At 33.4% G+C, this 20,268-nt stretch overlaps 3 non-coding genes across 3 annotated transcripts; 2 read left to right on the top strand and 1 right to left on the bottom strand.

The window, feature by feature from the left end:
* Positions 1 to 38: 38 nt before the first annotated feature.
* Trnan-guu (transfer RNA asparagine (anticodon GUU)) lies at positions 39 to 110 on the bottom strand. Its single transcript has one exon. It is a non-coding gene; the product is annotated as a tRNA-Asn (tRNA).
* Positions 111 to 1,573: 1,463 nt separating this feature from the next.
* Positions 1,574 to 1,647, top strand: Trnan-guu (transfer RNA asparagine (anticodon GUU)). The gene has a single exon. It is a non-coding gene; the product is annotated as a tRNA-Asn (tRNA).
* Positions 1,648 to 6,107: 4,460 nt separating this feature from the next.
* Positions 6,108 to 6,181, top strand: Trnan-guu (transfer RNA asparagine (anticodon GUU)). Its single transcript has one exon. It is a non-coding gene; the product is annotated as a tRNA-Asn (tRNA).
* The last annotated feature ends 14,087 nt before the right edge of the window (positions 6,182 to 20,268 follow it).

Below are 20,268 nucleotides of genomic sequence, written 5' to 3'. Positions count from 1 at the left end.
ACGAAATTAAAAAATTTTAACAACTAAAAATTGACCATCGTCCCTGGGTGGGCTCAAACCACCAATCTTTCGGTTAACAGCCGAACGCGCTAACCGATTGCGCCAGAGACAGTTAGTTTCAATCCAGAGTGAATAACTTCCTCTTGCAAAAGGTGACACATTTGCATTTGCATAGTTTACCTGTAAGTGGCATCTTCTGTATATATACATTGTTTTAAACTCTTTGTATTGTTTGAAAATGTGATTTATATTTCAAACGCCTCTATTATCCCCCGGGTAAGTTATAATTAATCATCTCTAGTGAACACTTTCTTTTAACGTCTGTCCTCCGTGATTTTTTCCTCACATTTATACCATTATCGTATTATATTTATTTCTTTTTTCCCCTCCATTTTCGTTTTTGAATAAGTATATATCATGTATATTTGTACCTCTGACCTGATTTTCTATACTGTAAATATTTTACATTGTCCTCATGTACCATATGAGTGAATAAATGAACTTGAACTCAGCGTCCTCTTGTTGCTGTGTCCTCAGATTCGCGTATTCATACCGGGATTCTTTTTGCTCATCATATGGATAGAACATCAATATATAAAACATTTCATTTCATATTGCAGACTTGGTTTACATTCCTTTTTTTTTTCAATTTAAATATTTTTTTTTAAATATATAAATCTGTTGTTTCTGGTTTTTAGAATGATATTTCGTCTCCTTCTGCTTGCCTTTCTTCTCTTCCCTTTTGTATGACATTTCTGTGCCTCCGTCTTGATATCTTGTTTATTGGTATCTTATTGTATAGATCTTCAACAATTCGACATTTTATTTTGGATTGTCTTCCCTATGTCCGTATTAGAATGTCTTGTGCATCATATTATACCAGGTCGAGAACATTCGCAGAACAAATTCTTTCTTAAGCTAAAGAAAGAATGTAAACCAAGTATGCTGTTTTGAATATTGGTTATTTCTGATTCGGAGCAAATATGATGACCAATACTAAGCTAACCTAAGGTGGTTTCCAGGAGAGTGTATGCTGCACTTCTTATCAGCTTCGGTATCTCCAACACTATACTGACATCTTTAAAAGAAAATATACATAAACAAACGCATACATGTAATATATGTGTGGAAATAAAATATTGAATTTTTTTTATCACAGCATTTTAGTAATTTTCATTTCAATGAACATTTAATTCATCTTTAATTCAAACATATGTATTAAGAAAAATAAAGTAATTGCGTGTAAAGTTTTTGATAATTTTAGTCATTATTGTGATACTGAGTCAAACATTTTTAAATTTTAAGAAATAAATGAAAACCTCAATTTCAATAACGCACAGGAAACCTACAAAAAAAAAAAATGAAATTCAATTAAAAAAAATAATACAGGAAAAATACTCTAAACTTCTTATCTTTTACGGAGGTGCATTATTTCTTTTAACTTTGAAAGCATAATCTGGTTTTTGATTTGGTCCTTTAACATCGTTAGATTAACCGTACAGGTAACTCACGTGTGTTAAGTGTTACCTTTGAGAGGCCAACAGTTGTTAATCATTTTCATTATAAAACACCTGTCTCTGTGGCGCAATCGGTTAGCGCGTTCGGCTGTTAACCGAAAGGTTGGTGGTTCGAGCCCACCCAGGGACGGAAAGTATTTTATTCTTTTGAGGAAATGTAATTTATTTCATAAATAACACAGCTAAAAATTGTTATATTAAGCCCAGCTAACAACAGTGTCTTTTTTCTACCATACCCATACTGGATTCCAACCTACATAAAAATCCTTACAAAGATACAAAGCGGGTTCCAGTCATTGTTCTACCAAGCCTTTATCTTTACTCCTCACTAAAATATTAACAGCAGTGAAGGAGAAACTTCAGGAGTACTGTACAACAATATATTTGAAAAGTGGTTAATCAAATGCGGATACTTAAAAATTCTATGGAACTTTTAGAAAATTTGAAATTGCAGAATTTTACTAAAATCAAAACGTACGACTTATCAACACTCTATACAACCATTCCCAACGATAAATTAAAGTCCAAGCTTTTTGACATCAGCGACAACTGCTTTTTCAATAATAAAAAATGAAACTCGTAAAATTACGTACCTTGACATTGGTCATCTGAAAACTTGTTTTGTTGCCATAAATATACATCATATTCGCACCAAACTTAACTCTGTCCCTTTGAAACTTTTAAATAGTTTTCTTTAAAAGGTCAAGGAAAGTCCATTTTTTAATTCCTCGACACCAGAATATAGGCTCGGATCTGTGATTATGGATATTGCAAATCATAGGCTTTTTAAACCCCTACGTTTTACTGAAGAAAATGCAGCTAAAACAACCCGTTTTTTCCTTAAACTTCAATATGCCAAGAAAGGAATTGACGCAGTTAATATAAGTAATATTCTTAATCACAAAAGGGTCCAGTCTTGTACTCCACCATATTTCAAGTTAAAGACTACACCTTGTATTTCCTACAAATATACATCCACTATTGCTTCTAAACTTTTTAATTACAAGAAAACTTTACAGGGCCTGGATATCGAATATCTGAACCATAATCCTCCATCGTGTTCATGTTCTTCTTCGCCCTATAACTATAGTCCTGATGGACACGTTATTACTGGTGACATAAATATAGTTAATAATGAGGACCTTAGATCATTAATTTTTAAAAGGTCCTAAATATAGGAAACCCGGATCCTTCAACTGGCGTCGGAATTTCATAAATATTATGGATTCTGTAGAGAATTACGCCAGGCGATGGGCAAGACATGAAAAAGAAGACCTTGACACTTTGTCAGAATGGATTAAATGTATCAGATGTATGTTAAAATCGCGCATTAAAAGATTGAGGGGCAATATGAGAACCAACTATCCTTCTGTATTCAATAATCCAGAAGTGAAAAAAGAATTAGATAGATTACATGATCAGTACGTACTGGTCCCTGCTGACAAAGTAGGTAATAACATTGTCTTTGTTTGTAAGGCTCATTATATTAAAGGTATTTTAGAGGAACTTGGATTTAATTCTACAAGTGGTAATCCAACTTATGCTCATAGTTCCCTTTCTAAGGAAGAAATTCTTCAAAATCGTATGTCAGTTTTGAATATTTTTAATATTCCAAACAACCAAAATGAATTTGAATTACCATATCTATATAAATTTCATAAAAAGCCTTACAAACAAAGATACATAGCGGGTTCCAGTAAATGTTCAACCAAGCCTCTTTCTTTACTCCTAACTTAGATATTAATAGTAGTGAAGGAGAAACTTCATGAGTACTGTGCAACAATATATTCGAGAAGTGGTGTAAATCAGATGTGGATAATTAAAAATTCCAAGGAACTTTTGGAAAATTTGAAATCACAAGAATTTACCAAAATCAACAGCTTAAAACCTTACGATTTTTCAACTTTATACACAACCATTCCCCACGATAAATTAAAGTCCAGGGCTTTTTTATATCACTGACAGCTGCTTTTTCAATAAAAATGGAACCCGTAAATTTACTTACCTTGTCATTGGTCATTTGCAAAATTATTTTGTTAAAAAATATTCTGATTGTACACACAAGTACTCTGAAGTTGACATTAAAAAGATGCTTGATTTTCTGATTGACAATATCTATGTGGTTTTTGGAGACCAGGTCTTCCAACAATCTATTGATATTCCCATGGGTACCAATTGAGCCCCGTTATTAGCAGACCTTTTTTGTATTCATATGAAGCAGAATTTGTCCAAAATCTTATACGTGAAAAGAAGAAAACACTTGCTGTGGCCTTCAACTCGACATTTACATATATCAACGACGTATTGTCAATTAACAATGGTTAATTCCATTATTATGTCGACACGATATATCACAGTGATCTTGAGATAAAAGATACCACAGAGTCTGACACATCTGTTTTATATTTGAATATTTTATTTGAAAAAGACGTTAATGGTAATCTAAAAACCAAGCTTTATGATAAACGTGATGACTTTAACTTTTCAATCGTCAACTTCCCTTACTTATGCAGCAATATACCTTCATCACCTGCATACGGGGTTTATATCTCTCAGTTTATTCGATACGCGAGAGCATGCTCTACGTATGAATAATTTTTTAAAACGAGGTAAATTATTGACAAACTAGTTGATGAAACAAGAATTTCAGCAGTCTCGTTTAAAGTCATCATTTTAAGTTCTGTGGTCGATACAATGACCTTGTCAGCAAATACAATTTATCATTGAGTCAAATGCTGACTGACGTTTTTCATACTGATTGTTAGGCCATTATTTACACTCTTGAATTGTCGACGGATTTTTCAGTTATTTCCCTGACAAGGAGCACACGGCGGGACCGGTCGGCAGGGGATGCTCACTCCTCCATGGCACCTGATCCAATCTCTGATGTTTTGGAGGTCCGTGTTTGCTCTGCTCCTTTTTTGTATTGTTTAATGGGCTTTTGAGCTTGAATACTGTTCGTTATCTCCATATATTTCATTTGCACACACCGTTGCAGTTATGAGATTACATCTTTCAAAAAAAAAAAAAATGCTTCAATGCTTATATTTACATTTTTTTTAACTCCTTGAATATTTCAAATTCCTCTATTATCCCTCGGGTAAGTTACAATTATTCATCTTGGTGAACACTTTCCTTTAAGTCTGTCCCTCGTGCTTTTTCTTCCTAATTTATACCATTATCGCATGTATTATATGTATTTATCTTTTTTGTCCCCCACTTCCGTTCTTTGAAGAAGTATATCATATATTATATTATTGTACCCCTGATCTGAATTTATTCTGTACGTGTACATAAATTGGCGTATTCAAAATTTAGCACAATCAATGGGTATGGAGTTGTTGGCGAAATCATGAATTAGTGCTATACATGCCCGTGCTGTATATTTTATTTATAAATTTCTTAACGGTATTCATGAATTAGCCGCTAAAATATGAAGCCCGCTTTTTTAAGTACACATACAGTATACTGTAAATATTTTACATTGTCCTCATGTACCATATGAGTGAATAAATGAACTTGAACTCAGCGTCCTCTTGTTGCTGTGTCCTCAGATACGCGTATTCATACCGGGATTCTTTTTGCTCATCATATGGATAGAACATCAATATATAAAACATTTCATTTCATATTGCAGACTTGGTTTACATTCCTTTTTTTTCAATTTAAATAGTTTTTTTAAATATATAAATCTGTTGCTTCTGGTTTTTAGAATGATATTTCGTCTCCTTCTACTTGCCTTTCTTCTCTTCCCTTTTGTATGACATTTCTGTGCCTCAGTCATGATATATTCTTTATTGGTATCTTATTGCTATAGATCTTCGACAATTCGATATTTTATTTTGGATTGTCTTCCCTATGTCCGTATTATCATGTCTTGTACCTCATTTTATACCAGGACGAGAACATTCGCAGAACAAAATGCTTTCTTAAGCTAGAGAAAGAATGTAAACCAAGTATGAGATATGTTTTGAATATTGGTTCTGATTGGGAGCATATATGATGACCAATAGGAAGCTAACTTAAGGTGGTTTCCAGGAGAGTGTTAGCTGCACTTCTTTGCAGCTTTCGTATCTCTAACACTATATTGACATATTCAAAAGAAAATGTACATAAACAAACGCATACATGTAATATTTGTGACACAAAAATATTTTTTTTTAATCACAACATTTTAAAAATTTTCATTTCACTGAACATTTAATCCATCTTTAATTCAAACATATTAAGAAAATTAAACTAATTGCATGTAATGTTTTTGATAATTTTAGTCATTATTATGATACTGAGTCAAACATTTTTAAATTTTAAGAAATAAATGAAAACCTCAAATTCAATAATGCACCTAAAAAACCTAAAAAAAAAAAAAAAAGAAAAAAAAAAAAAAGAAAGAAATTCAATTGAAAAAAAAAATACAGGAATCAAATCTTTTATGGAGGTGCATTATTTCTTTGAAACTTTGAAAGCATAATCTGGTTTTTGATTTGATCCTTTAACATCAGTAGATTAACCGTACAGGTAACTCACGCGTGTAAAAGTGTTAACTTTGAGAGGACAACAGCTGTTAATCATTTTCCACATATTACATCTGTCTCTGTGGCGCAATCGGTTAGCGCGTTCGGCTGTTAACCGAAAGGTTGGTGGTTCGAGCCCACCCAGGGACGGAAAAATAATTTATTCTTTAAAGGAAATATAATTTATTTCATAAATGACACAGCTAAAAAATGTTATATATTAAACCCAGCTGACAAAGTTGTGAACAACAGTGTCTTTTTTGTATTATATCCATACTGGATTCCAACCTACATAAAAATCCTTACAAACAAAGATACAAGGGGGTGGGGTGGGGTGGGGGGGGGGTCCAGTAATTGTTCTACCAAGCCTTTATCTTTACTCCTCACTAAAATATTAACAGCAGTGAAGGAGAAACTTCAGGAGTACTGTACAACAATATATTTGAAATGTAGTTAATCAAATGTAGATACTTAAAAATTCTGAAGAACTTTTAGAAAATTTGAAATTGCAGAATTTTACTAAAATCAATACGTACGACTTATCAACACTTTATACAACCATTCCCAACGATAAATTAAAGTCCAACTTTTTGACATCATAGACAGCTGCTTTTTCAACAAAATGAAACGCTTAAAATTACATACCTTGTCATTGGTCACGTAAAAACTTGTTTTGTTGCCCCCTCCCCCCCCCCCCCCCTAAAAACACATTCCGATTGTACACACAGGTACTCCTAAGAAAACATTGAAAGGATGCTTGAGTTTCTGAATGACAGTATTTATGCAGTTTTTGGAGATCAGGTCTTCCAACAATAAGTTGGAATTCCCATTTATTATATCATTTATTCCCGTTATTTGCAGACCTGGTTTTGTATTCATATGAACGAATTTATTCAAAAACTTCTACATAAAAATAAGTAATCTATTGCTGTGGCCTTCAATTCGACATTCAGTTATATCGACGACGTATTATCAGTTAACAATATTCATTTTCATTCCTACGTTGATTCGATATATCCCTTTGCATTCGAAATAAAAGACACCACGGAGTCTAACACATTTTGTTTCATATTTGGACATTTGGATATTTTACTAGAAAAAGACCTTAATGGCAAACAAACAACAAAACTTTATGATAAACGGGATGACTTCAACTCATCTATCGTCAGCCTCCCTTATCTAAGTAGCAATATACCATTATCACCTGTATGTATAGTTTATGTCTCCAAGTTGATTCGATACGCAGAGCATGTTCAACTTCTAAAATGAGGTAGGTTTTTGACAAATAAGTTGACGATACAAAGATATCAACAGTCTCGTTTAGAGGCAATATTTTGCAAATTCTACGGTCGATACAATGACTTTGTTAGCAAATACAACTATCGTTAAGTCGAATATTGACTGACGTTCTTTCATGCAAATCATTAGGCCATTGTTATTACTCTGAATTGTCTACGGATTTTTCATGACAAGGAGCACATGCGGCGGGTGTGACAGGTCTACAGGAGATGTTAACACGTCCATAGCACCTGATCCCAGCTATGATGCTTTCAGAGGTCCACGTATGCTCTGCTCCCAATTTGTATTGTTCCAGTGGACTTTCGAACTTGATTGCCGTTCGTTAATTTCATATTTCACTTTATGCACGAGTATTCTGTTGTATGCATTCAAAATGGTTTTTTTTTTTTGGTTTTGCTCCTCTCGAACACGTTTTCACGTCTCACCACCCCCATCCCAAATTATATATTTCCTAATGTTTGTTTCACCTAAGTGGAAGTAGGTAGCAAGTGAAATAGCTTTCCAAAACTATTTGTTTCAATTTGGAATTTCCCAATCTATTTTAGACCAATGTAGAGAAAATAAACCCTTGTATTCATCTGGAAGGTCACGTACAGGTGAATATAACGTAGTGTTTTTCTAACATTGTTGGATCTCAGCCAATCAGAGAGATGGGAATTATTCAATCATAAAATAAATGGTTTTATTTAGTAGTAAAATGCACAACTGTACATAGGCGTCGGAACCGGGGGGGGGGGGGGGGGGGCTAGGGGGGCTTAGCCCCCCTTTTTTTTCAAAGATAGACAAAATATAGGCATTGAAAACTGGGGCTTACCCTTTTCCGTTGGTTTAGCCCCCCCCCCCCCACTTTCAATTAGCCACCCCACTTTCAATTTGCTTCCGACGCCTATGCTGTATTTCGACCATTACAGGATTTTGAACCAAATTTATGAATTCAATTTATATTTTAGAACTTTTGCTGAGTTAAGTACAAAAAAGGGCAAATTTATTGTTTTAGTTTATCGATAAAAAGCGTCTTACATATGATTGAATTTTTGACTTAATTCTGTACAAGCTCCTGGGATGTTTGGAATATTTCCTTATTTTCTAGTCATATTGTTCGAAATCAATAAGTGGAATCAATGGAAAAGTTACCATCATGTACGTAGAGATGTGCATCTGGTATAGTTATATAACCTACAGAAATCGATACATGCGTTGTCAGGAGAATTTTTTATTTAACTTTGAAAAAATATAAATTGTCGCTATGCTTTTTCTCAGGGGAACATTAAATGTTGTTGATTCATCACATCTACTCATTTAGACATTTAGAGTGTTGACTTTAACAGAGAGGTGTCAAGAATATTTCTTTTGTTATTATTTATCCAATGGATTTTTTTCTCGGAAAATACTTTGTTAGTTACAGCCCAAAATATTTAAATAATTATCAGTTATCCTATCACTTGTATCTATTTCATTAAAATTCTCATTCTTTTTTGTGTTGTATGGTATATATTTACAGACATCTTTCAGCAATTCTCTTTAATTGTTTAATTCAATCAATTTTCGATTTTACCAATATATATACATATATATTGGTTAAAAGGAGAGAATATTCGTTAACCTAATGGTTAAAGCATTTGCACACATTATATTCGAATCTGTAGCCGTGTTATAGCTTACGGGTCATCAATATGAGTGGTCAGCTCTGTTGTTTATAACGCAACATTATCTTTAAGAACAAATTTATTGAATTCTTAAGTGTGTCGCTCCTACAAAATTTCCCGCTCAAACTTATTCGTCAGAAACCAAAACGCTATAAACAAGCATTTGCAATCTTTGAATTTTGCCCAAAGTGCTTCACGAAACCAGAAATGTCTTCTGCTTTGTTGATGCTGAAACGGAAAGACGAGGAATTTTGATCTGTATTGAATTCGTTCAAGGTTTTTACTTCAGAAGTGTTTTTTGCTTGCATATTCAGAAAACTCTCGAAAGTTATTGAAAATCTAGAGTTGTCTTGGAACCGACGCCTTCCAAAGGTTTTCTGTTTCATATCTGTTTTAATATCAGCTGGATTCCTTCCACTTTTTTCGCAAAGTTTACAAAGATTTTCTAATCTTTTTGAACGGAAATCAAGAACGTTTTTGTTGTCAAAAAGCAATGGTTCTTTTTTAGCAATTGGGAACTGCGTCTTGTACTGGATAGAGTTTCCATAACACACTTTCTCTTTTCTTGAGTTTCCTAACCCTACTTCCTCTTTCCCTGGGTTTCCTTGTAAAATCGAACTAGACTTGCCCATTTCAACGTTGGCAGTCGCTGTTTGATACTCACTTGTTTTCATTGTCCATTTTTCACAAGTTTGTAAAGGGGTTTTTTCACAAAGTGATGTAATTTTGGTCCCTTGGTAACAAGGTATAGCAGGTAGTTTCCGTATACTTAGACTAGTGTGGTTTATGTTCTCGACCCATGAAGTCTCCGTGTTGATCACGATATTTCTTTTACTACTAGATATTCTTTTCTCCGGAGCAATTGTACACTGTTCACTTTCTTTGTCTGAACTCATCTTTTTGTAAAAGTCATTTGAGGCTTTCTGGACTTCCTTTATTATCTTCCGACAGCTCCTATGAAGGTCCCTTAAGACATACCCAGGGATTGTCCGAGTTCTACCAGACCAGGAATTCCACGATATCGGCTCAGTCTGGCACTCATACAGACTGACACTGGAACCTTCTAATTCTTTCCCTTCTTCGGACTCATCACAAGATCTTTTACGGTCTGGAATTCCATTAACAATAGTTACATTTTGTTCTTCATTTCTAACAAGCTCCGGTTTTAAATCCTTGGTATTTTCCTTTATTACACGCTCTTTCATGAAACTGGTGACAGGGACTGAAATTGGTCGGGTGATTTCTCGTCTTTGAGGCACTTGTTCATTTTTGATACTTCTAACAAATTTAGCGTTTGTCTGATTATCACACTGTTCCAGTGGTAAAGTTTTCGGTTCTCTCGGATCCGATCGTCTGGTTCGAGCCCACTGGTTGTAATGATTGCATTCTACCGTCACCTTAGCATCTAGATCAAAGGATTCTAGAACTGATTTATCGCAAATTATTTCACTGTGATCTCTCTTCAATAATTCTCTGATCGTAAAGTTCGTCGGGGCTACTCTTTTCGAAGAAAATATTGGTGATTTCCGTCTTCCTTGAAAATCGTCTGCTGAATCCCCGATTTTTCCGCCACCACTGTGCATTCCTGACGACATAATAGTTGAATCAGATTTAACACTTTCTGGTAATTTTCTTGTTAAATGTCTCTGATTAAAGCTTGCACTTGCGATTTTTAGTGAATGTTTTGCAAAAGAATTTCCAGAGGTATCCATAATTTGATGTTGCAGTTATCATTCTAGACAGACAACAAGCCGCAAAAATATTGACTTTGGTCTTCAAACAAATATATCCCTCTGCTTAAATCATATCCACATTTAGGTACGGACAAGATGTATTTGAAAACCCGTAACAAAGCCATCATTCTGCGTTGTGTCCTTTTTATCTTTTATGTTGACGCTCCTCCATTTATTATGTCTGTGGTACCGCCTACTAAGAACAAAACTGTGCGTTTATCGAACCTTTTGTTAATAATTCAATTTCGAAGGTTCGACCTTCGTTTGTAAACCGTATGACTACACAGTCAGTCAGCGAGGCATCCAATGTTTGTTGATCTTTCAACCCAAAGATCACACAGAAGTTGCTACACGATATATCAATATTAATGTCCCTAATTTTTAAAACATTCTTAATTATTTACTTTTTTCCACTTTGATATTGAAGTCAGCTATGTATTAACTGAGGGAATTATTAATGTAGTTTTTTAAAACTGACTTTGATAAATTAAGACCAGGTTTCCTGCATCAAAATTAACAGCGCACTTAGAGAGACTTTGAAATAATTGATTGACAACAAACAATGATCTCACGGGACCTTGAAAATACATGTAAACATAATGAATTTTTTAAATGTCCACACTAACCTTTATTGCTTATAAGGGTTTGTTCTTTGACATCTGCAATAAACGGCGATCAATGTCTTTTTATTGTTAAATAAACATGTATACCATTTAAGGAACAGAGTGTTAAAGTAAACAGAAGTAATTTCAATTTTCTTACAATAATACGTTTTCATACTATTATTGAATTTATATTAAGCTGGCAACCTGTTTTAAAGACAAAAAGGACATCATGATCAATAAAATATGGAACCTGAATTTAATTTAGGAGTGGATGGGGATAGTTGCAGAACTGTAGCTCTCTGGGAAAGAAAATTCGCACATTTTAACATCTCTGGTATGACTGTCCGAATTTTCTTTCCCAGAGAGCTACAGTTCTGTAGCTACAGTTCTGTAGCTAGGTCGGGAGTACTTAGTCTTTCTATTAAAAGTTGTGACTTAAAATTTTACAAATATTATCTCTTAAACAAAGAAAAACCTAGAGATTTGATTGGAGCATGCGATGGAGCATAATTAGGCAACACCTAATCTTTAAGGTACTAAGGATATGACAGAAAAATATTTATAAAAATGCATTGCATCAACTGCATTAGATATAACCTTCTGTTGTTAAATGATATTGGACAAGACACATTTAGATTATTCCAACTACTACTACTACATAAGAGCAATTTAGCACCCTCTCAGGCAAGAATTCTAGACTCTGTGACCTGAATTTCAAAATATTTGACGCGGGAATCTTGTCAAGTTTAGCCCTATAAACTGTTTGCATGTTAGATGTTCAGGAGATTTAAGGATGTTAAATATATAATCAACTAAATGACCTACCCTGAAACTACAATTATGCACCTTTAGAGAGAGATGATTGGCAAATTTAAATATTTATTGACAATAACCCAATCAGAGTAACTGGCGAAGGCCAAACATATGAGATAATCATTTGTTCATGTACAAAGTTTTAGAACTTAAGATATACATAAATCGTACAATCATATGAATATAATTATGTTACACAATCAATTCTAGATAAATTACATCTGTAATAATTATTATGTTACATTCAGTATTTTAGGACATTTGCTGTTTAAACAAAACTTAATTTTTTGAGCATTAGACATATTTGATATTTTTTCTGAAAATAATTCATAAAGTTTCTTTCAAAAGTTACCCAATGATTATTATTTTGACAGATACATAAATATTGCAAAATCGTTCATCTGTTGGTATAGACAAGTATCTCCCTTTTTCTATGGCAACAGTATCATCAGCATAAAATAAAATAAAATAAAAAATTACACAGATTTCATCAATTTGAACAGGATCACAACTCTCTGTTTTAAAGTTTATCAACGTCATTGATAAAAATATTAAAGAGAGATGGCCTCAAGATATCTCCTTGCTTAACACCACATTTCAGATATAAAAGCTTTGCTCAGACCATTAGCAAAATTCATTATAGTTTTTATATTCTCATACGTAGAAAATATGATACTGAAATAAGAATTTAAAAGTTTATAAAAAAAAGTTTTGTTTTGTAATGCTCTGATATAGATTTAATTATAAGAATGTGATATGATGTTTTGCTCTTTTCCTTAAAACCAATTTGATTTTCACTACTGTAACTAGTGATGCATCATTAATCGAATAACCTAGAAGGAATTATCCTATTAAACAGTTTCCCCGAGTTGATGTGATGGAAATATCTCTATAAACAAGGACTAAGTTTGTTACATGTATCAGCTGATTTGTGTAGGAGTACCAAAATACTTTAATTCTTTAGAGTAGGGAATTGCCCTAAGTTTACAAGTAGGTGCAAAGATTTGTGTTCCTCCGCTTTCTGTGTCTTAGTGTTGGGGTGCAGTTACTTAAATGGCATATTGTAACTATCTTGTTTGTGTGTCCTGTCTTGTCTCCATACAAAAAATATAAATTCTTGAATTAATAAAAAGTATGGCAAAGATTAAAGCTTCTCAAAACTGCATCAAACTTCAAGAACAAGGTCATGAGGTCAAATATCACAATACAATCCAAAAGTTCTTGTCACAAGTCATGTACATGTGTTTTCTTCCTTTCACGTATAAGATTTTGAACAAATTCTGCTCCATATGAATACAAAAATAGGTCTGCTAACAACGGAGCACAATTGGTACCCATGGGAATTCCACTAGATTGTTGGAAGACTTGGTCTCCAAAAACCACATAGATATTGTTTTCAAGAACAAGGTCATGGGGTTGCTAGAAATTGATACATGAAAGTGTATAAGTCGTCGAAAACATGTCGAAATAGTGTCATTCATCAGAAATACATGTAGTTGTCATAAATAAATTGCCAAAGTTTAAAGCCAGTATATTTGGCAATATTTTTCAAAGAAAAATAAAGAGTCCTAATGCAACAATTTGAGGAGGCGTTCACGAATTAATGTGTAAATGTGTTCGCCTTAGAGTTGCTATACTACAGCCATTTTTAGTCATATATTGCTACTAATTCTCAAAATAAAGAGAAAACTATCTCGTTATAACGAGATAACTAACTCGTTATAACGAGATACTAACTCGTTATAACGGGATAACTATCTCGTTATAACGAGTTAATTTTTTTTATCTTGTCAAAAATGAGCCTATCCGGCTTTCGTACGATTGTACACACAAGTACTCTGTTATTAAAAAGATGCTTCAGTTTCTGATTGAAAATATCTATCATGTAGTTTTTGGAGATCAGGTCTTCCAACAATCTGTTGGAATTCCAGTTGGTACCAATTGCGCCCCCTTATTACCAGAACTATTTTTGTATTCATATGAAGCAGAATTTGTCCAAAATCTTATACGTGAAAAGAAGAAAACACTTGCTGTGGCCTTCAACTCGACATTTAGACATATCGACGACGTATTGTCAATTAACAATGGTTATTTCCATTCTTATGTCGATACGATATATCCCAATGAGCTTGAAATAAAAGATACCACAGAGTCTCATACATCTGTTTCATATTTGGATATTTACTAGAAAAAGACGTTAATGGTAATCTAACAACCAAACTTTATGATAAACGTGATGTCTTTAACTTTTCAATCGTCAACTTCCCTTACTTATGCAGCAATATACCTTCATCACCTGCATACGGGTTTTATATTTCTCAGTTGATTCGATACGCAGGAGCATGCTCTATGCTCTATGAACAATTTCTAAAACGAGGTAAGTTACTGACAAACAAGTTGATGAAACAAGAATATCAGCATTGTCGTTTAAAGCCGCCATTTCGTAAGTTCTATGGTTCGATACAATGACCTTGTCAGCAAGTACAATATATCATTAAGTCAAACGCTGATTGACGTTTTTCATACTAATTGTTAGGCCATAATTTACACACTGAATTGTCGACGGATTTTTCAGTTATATCTCGATCACGACAAGGAGCACACAGCGGGTGTGACCGGTCGGCAGGGGATGCTCACTCCACCATGGCACTTGATCCCACCTCTGATGTTTTAGAGGTCCGTGTTTGCTCTGCTCGAAAATTTGTATTGTTTAATGGACTTCTGAGCTTGAATACTGTTCGTTATCTCCATATATTTCATGCGAAAAAAAAAAACAAACAAAAACAAAAATGGAGCAAAAATTTGTGGCCATGGTCAAAATTTTTGATTAGTAGGTCAACCTTTTACGTCAAGGTAATGAACTAATATCTTTCTGAAAGGTGTTGTCATAGGTAATGTACATGTAAAATATGAACGTTCTATCTTCTCTCATTCAAACGTTATTACCAATGTAAAAAGAATGAAAGAGACTGAAGGTTAAACTTGAAGGTCAAGGTAACGGTATCCAAAATCAGAGTACATTTGGAAAGGTCTTTAAACAGGTAGTATATATGTCAAATATAAATGCCCAACTTCTCTCCTTCAAAAGTTAGCAGCAAAGATTTTTTTAATTAGGTCAAACGTCAAGGTCACGGGGTCAAATATCATTAAACACTCGGAAACTTTTTGTCACAGGTAATGCACTTGTCAAAGATGAACACCCATTCAAATCTCATTCAAAAGTAATCATCAATGTTAACATTTTTGAAAACTAAGTCAAACTTCAAGATGAAGGTCATGGGTCAAAATTCATTGCATGCTTAGAAAAGTCTTGACATAGGTAATGCACATATCAAATATGAGCATCATATCTTCTATTATTCAAAAGTTATAAGCAATATTAAAATTTTTGAATAGTAAGTCAAATGTAAAGGTCAAGGTACCTGGGGTCAAAAATCACAGTATATTTTGAAAGGCCTAGTTACATGTGAAATATGAAAGCCATATCTCTTTTCATTCAAAAGTTATGAGTTAGGTGAAAGTAATGTAAAAAATTTTAAAAGTAGGTCAAACTTCAAGGTCATAGGGTCAATAATCTTAGTATATTTGGAAAGGTCCTGTCTCAGGTAATGTACATGTAAAATACGAAAACCCTACCTTTTCTCATTCAAAAGTTATTAGTTAAAGTTTTTATGACAGACCAACAGCTAAACAGACTGACAGATGGACAGACTGACAGACGAATGAAATTTAATGTCCTCTCACTTTTGCTAAAGCGGGGAACAAAAATAAAGTTGTGTTATTGTAGTGGCTTCAGTAATACACTATCCCTGTTTTTCAACTTTTCATTTGAAATTAGATCCATGGATGTACTTTTGCTATGTTTTAAAAAGTCTAGTACCATAGTTAAAGCCCTAGAAAGTCGAGTAACATAGTAACAAGCCCTAGAAATTGTAGTACCATAGTTACAAGCCCTAGAAAGTCTAGTATCATAGTTACAAGCCCTAGAAAGTTTAGTATCATAGTTATAAGCCTTAGAAAGTCTAGTATCATAGTTACAAGCCCTAGAAAATCTAGTATCATAGTTACAAGCCCTAGAAAGTCTAGTATCATAGTTATAAGCCTTAGAAAGTTTAGTATCATAGTTATAAGCCTTAGAAAGTCTAGTATCATAGTTACAAGCCCTAGAGCCTAGTATCATAGTTACAAGGCCTAGAAAGTTTAGTATCATAGTTATATGCCCTAGAAAGTCTAGTATCATAGTTATAAGCCCTAGAAAGTCTAGTATCATAGTTACAAGCCCTAGAAAGTTTAGTATCATAGTTATAAGCCTTAGAAAGTCTAGTATCATAGTTACAAGCCTTAGAAAGTCTAGTATCATAGTTACAAGCCCTAGAAAGTCTAGTATCATAGTTACAAGCCCTAGAAAGTCTAGTATCATAGTTATAAGCCTTAGAAAGTTTAGTATCATAGTTATAAGCCTTAGAAAGTCTAGTATCATAGTTACAAGCCCTAGAAAGTCTAGTATCATAGTTACAAGCCCTAGAAAGTTTAGTATCATAGTTATATGCCCTAGAGAGTCTAGTATCATAGTTATAAGCCCTAGAAAGTCTAGTATCATAGTTACAAGCCCTAGAAAGTCTAGTATCATAGTTACAAGCCCTAGAAAGTCTAGTATCATAGTTATAAGCCTTAGAAAGTTTAGTATCATAGTTATAAGCCTTAGAAAGTCTAGTATCATAGTTACAAGCCCTAGAAAGTCTAGTATCATAGTTACAAGCCCTAGAAAGTTTAGTATCATAGTTATATGCCCTAGAGAGTCTAGTATCATAGTTATAAGCCCTAGAAAGTCTAGTATCATAGTTACAAGCCCTAGAAAGTCTAGTATCATAGTTACAAGCCCTAGAAAGTCTAGTATCATAGTTATAAGCCTTAGAAAGTTTAGTATCATAGTTATAAGCCTTAGAAAGTCTAGTATCATAGTTACAAGCCCTAGAAAGTCTAGTATCATAGTTACAAGCCCTAGAAAGTTTAGTATCATAGTTATATGCCCTAGAGAGTCTAGTATCATAGTTATAAGCCCTAGAAAGTCTAGTATCATAGTTACAAGCCCTAGAAAGTCTAGTATCATAGTTACAAGCCCTAGAAAGTCTACTATCATAGTTATAAGCCTTAGAAAGTCTAGTACCTAATAACAAGCCCTCGGATATACAATCGACCTGTTAAGCATTAACTTCCTGTCAATTTTATGTTTTTCAATCTGGGAGTGTACAAGACTGGCCGCTCACATCAGAAACAAAATTAACAAATTTGTACATTTTCCGTTGTCAGGTAATAAAATAATACTGACAATTAACATGAATAGACTATCAGTGCATTTTCAGTTGTCAGGTAATAAAAGGATACTGCAGTTTGTGAAAATGTTTATTATGTCACAATTTTGTAGCATGGTAATAAACAAAATAAATGATGTAGTGGGATTATCATATAAGACCTGATCTATGACTATGTAGCACTATCATGCTTCTTGACAACACAGGAGAAACGAACACACCATCTGGAATATTAATATATATATGTCACATCTAAAAGTGGTTTAACCAACAAACAACACTTGAATTTAACAAAGCCACACTTCATTCACACAAAATTGTTGCCACTGTCACATACTTTGCTCAAACTCAGTTTCAAAATAGTTTTCCTTTCTGTTCCACAACAGACATTTTTATACTCATGATCACAGAACTGAGAAATAAATGTACATTTACAGTAAATAAATATTCAACTGTCCCATCAACTCTATACGAACTTCTGATATTAATTAAGCCGAAGGATATGAACGAATCTACCATTGTAAACCAATTATTATTCCATGCAAGGAAGATCCACCAGTTTTGCAACCTTCATTCCAATTTAATTTACAGAGTTTTATTAATTCAGTGTTTTATTAATGTTAAATGCTTCCTCAGTCTCAAAAAAACAAAAGTCTTCGATGGAATTCAAACTTACGAAAATTGCCTTGAATAACAGTTGGTTTACAGTAAATAATTTTGTAGCTTTTAGGCTTTCATTAGAAAGCAGAACTACTTGATGTTAATCATACAGTACAACTACTGACATCAGATTGAAAGCAAAACTTAAGTTGTTCATCCCATTTGTCACCTTTGAATACCTTCTTTCCAAAATTATCTATTGCTTATCCCTTATAAACTTCAGACCCATCCAATTAAGAAAGTTTAAAAGGCCATCTATCTAAAAGAAGGGGCACAATGTTTTCCAGACTTTCATTGCACTTAAAATCATGTTCTTTGGACCCATTATTTGAGAATCCAGTTCACAGGACAAAGGGGACTTGTATATAAACTGACTAACTAGAGGCACTGTGAGCAAGCTCACAAAATTATTTTGAACTTGCCAAAATGACCTTTGTTAAAAAAAAAAAATCATCCTCTGGTCACAAGTAATCTTTGAGTGAAATATGGAAATCAATGTTTCTCCATTAGAAAACAATGGATCTGACACGAATTTTACATTTTTTCTGCCAGATCTTGAACTTGCCATGATGACCTTGGGTCAAGGTTATGACATACTTTAAGCTCACAAATAGTTTTTGTTTGAATTTTTCAATTTTTCAATTTCTAACCCAAAAAATTATATTTTTCTGCCAGAGACCTTGAGTTTTTAGAATGACCTTTGGTTAAGGTCAGAACAGGTAAGAAACAAATATTATTTGTGTTTGAACTACCAACATTAATCCATTAAAAGGTTACAGACCAGACACAATTTAAAACTTCTTCTGTCAACAACCTTGAACTTGCCAAAATGACCTTGGGTTGGATCATGATGCACCCTCCAAGTCATAACCAATCTTTGTGCAAAGTATCAACTTCCAATTGGCCTCCATTTGAGAGTTTTAGACGGAACACAAATCACCTTTTTTGCCAGTGACCTTGAACTTGCTATAATGACCTTGGGTCATGGTCAATACATATTTCTCAGATCATATGCAATATTTGTGATATGAGCCTCTTATTTTCTTCTTTCCAAGATATGGTCAGCAATTAAACATTTTTTCTATAGGTGACCTTGAACTTGATCAAATGACTTTGGGTCAAGGTCATAATACACCTTCAGGTCATAAGAATCTGGGTACAAAGTATGAATTTCCTCATAAAGAAGCTATAAACCAGATGAAAAATTTATACTTTTTTCTGCCAGTGACCTTGCTTTTGCCAGAATGACATTTGGTCATGGTCATCACACACCTTCAGGTCATATAAAAAATCTTTGTACCAATAGGAGCTTCGATTGATTTTCCACTACAAAGTTATAGCCTGCACAATATTGCACGGACAGAGAGACACAGCTATTCCTATAAACCCCCCAAAAACTTCATTTGTGTGTGTGTGGGGAGGGGGGGAGGGGGAAAGGGGGTAAAAAAAACTGTATGACATTTCATACTTCTTTGTTACCTCAACCTGGCCCATAGATAGTGGAAGTTGTCAATTTGAATGTGTCTATTTCTTCCATACAAATGCATTTAATTAATCCATATATATTTATAAGACTTCATAAATTTTCTATATAGATATACTTACTATTATATAGAAATTTGGGTTAGAGCTAGTAATTATTAAAATCTTTTAGTAATATTGCTTATTCAATGAACTCAGTGAATCAGCTATAAACTGTTGTTAAGTGAATATCTGCCAATCCTTCTTTTCTACATGATAATTCTCAACAAAACAATGGAAATTTTACAATCTTCCTAATAGTAAGAGATATCATAAAATATGCCCTGAAAACTAAAGTGTTCTATTCACTCTAATGGATTCAAAAGCTTCTAATTAAAAATACAAAAGCTGCCTCACTTCTATGGCAAATACTCCTAAGTGAATTTTAATTTAATCATTTTTCTATTTAAACATCTCATAAAATTCTTTCCTTTTTTCGAAATACAAGATTTTTCTGTCTTAAATTAACTTTTTTTTTTTAATAAATTGAAAATTCTCGCTTAAAAAAATTTTCAAATAAGTGCACAATGAACAAGAGCCCAACAGCCACAATGTGTAACATTTTGATGAAAAAATGCATGAAAATCACCATTCTTTCTATTTGATTTGTATTAATCTACAATCCTAGTGAAGAACTTATCACATATA

This window comes from Saccostrea echinata, unplaced genomic scaffold (genome assembly GCF_033153115.1).
Source record: "Saccostrea echinata isolate AGI-Se365-2 ecotype Australia unplaced genomic scaffold, CSIRO_AGI_Sech_v1 ptg000054l, whole genome shotgun sequence".
Lineage (NCBI taxonomy): Eukaryota > Metazoa > Mollusca > Bivalvia > Ostreida > Ostreidae > Saccostrea > Saccostrea echinata.
This window is presented reverse-complemented; position numbering and strand designations above follow the sequence as displayed.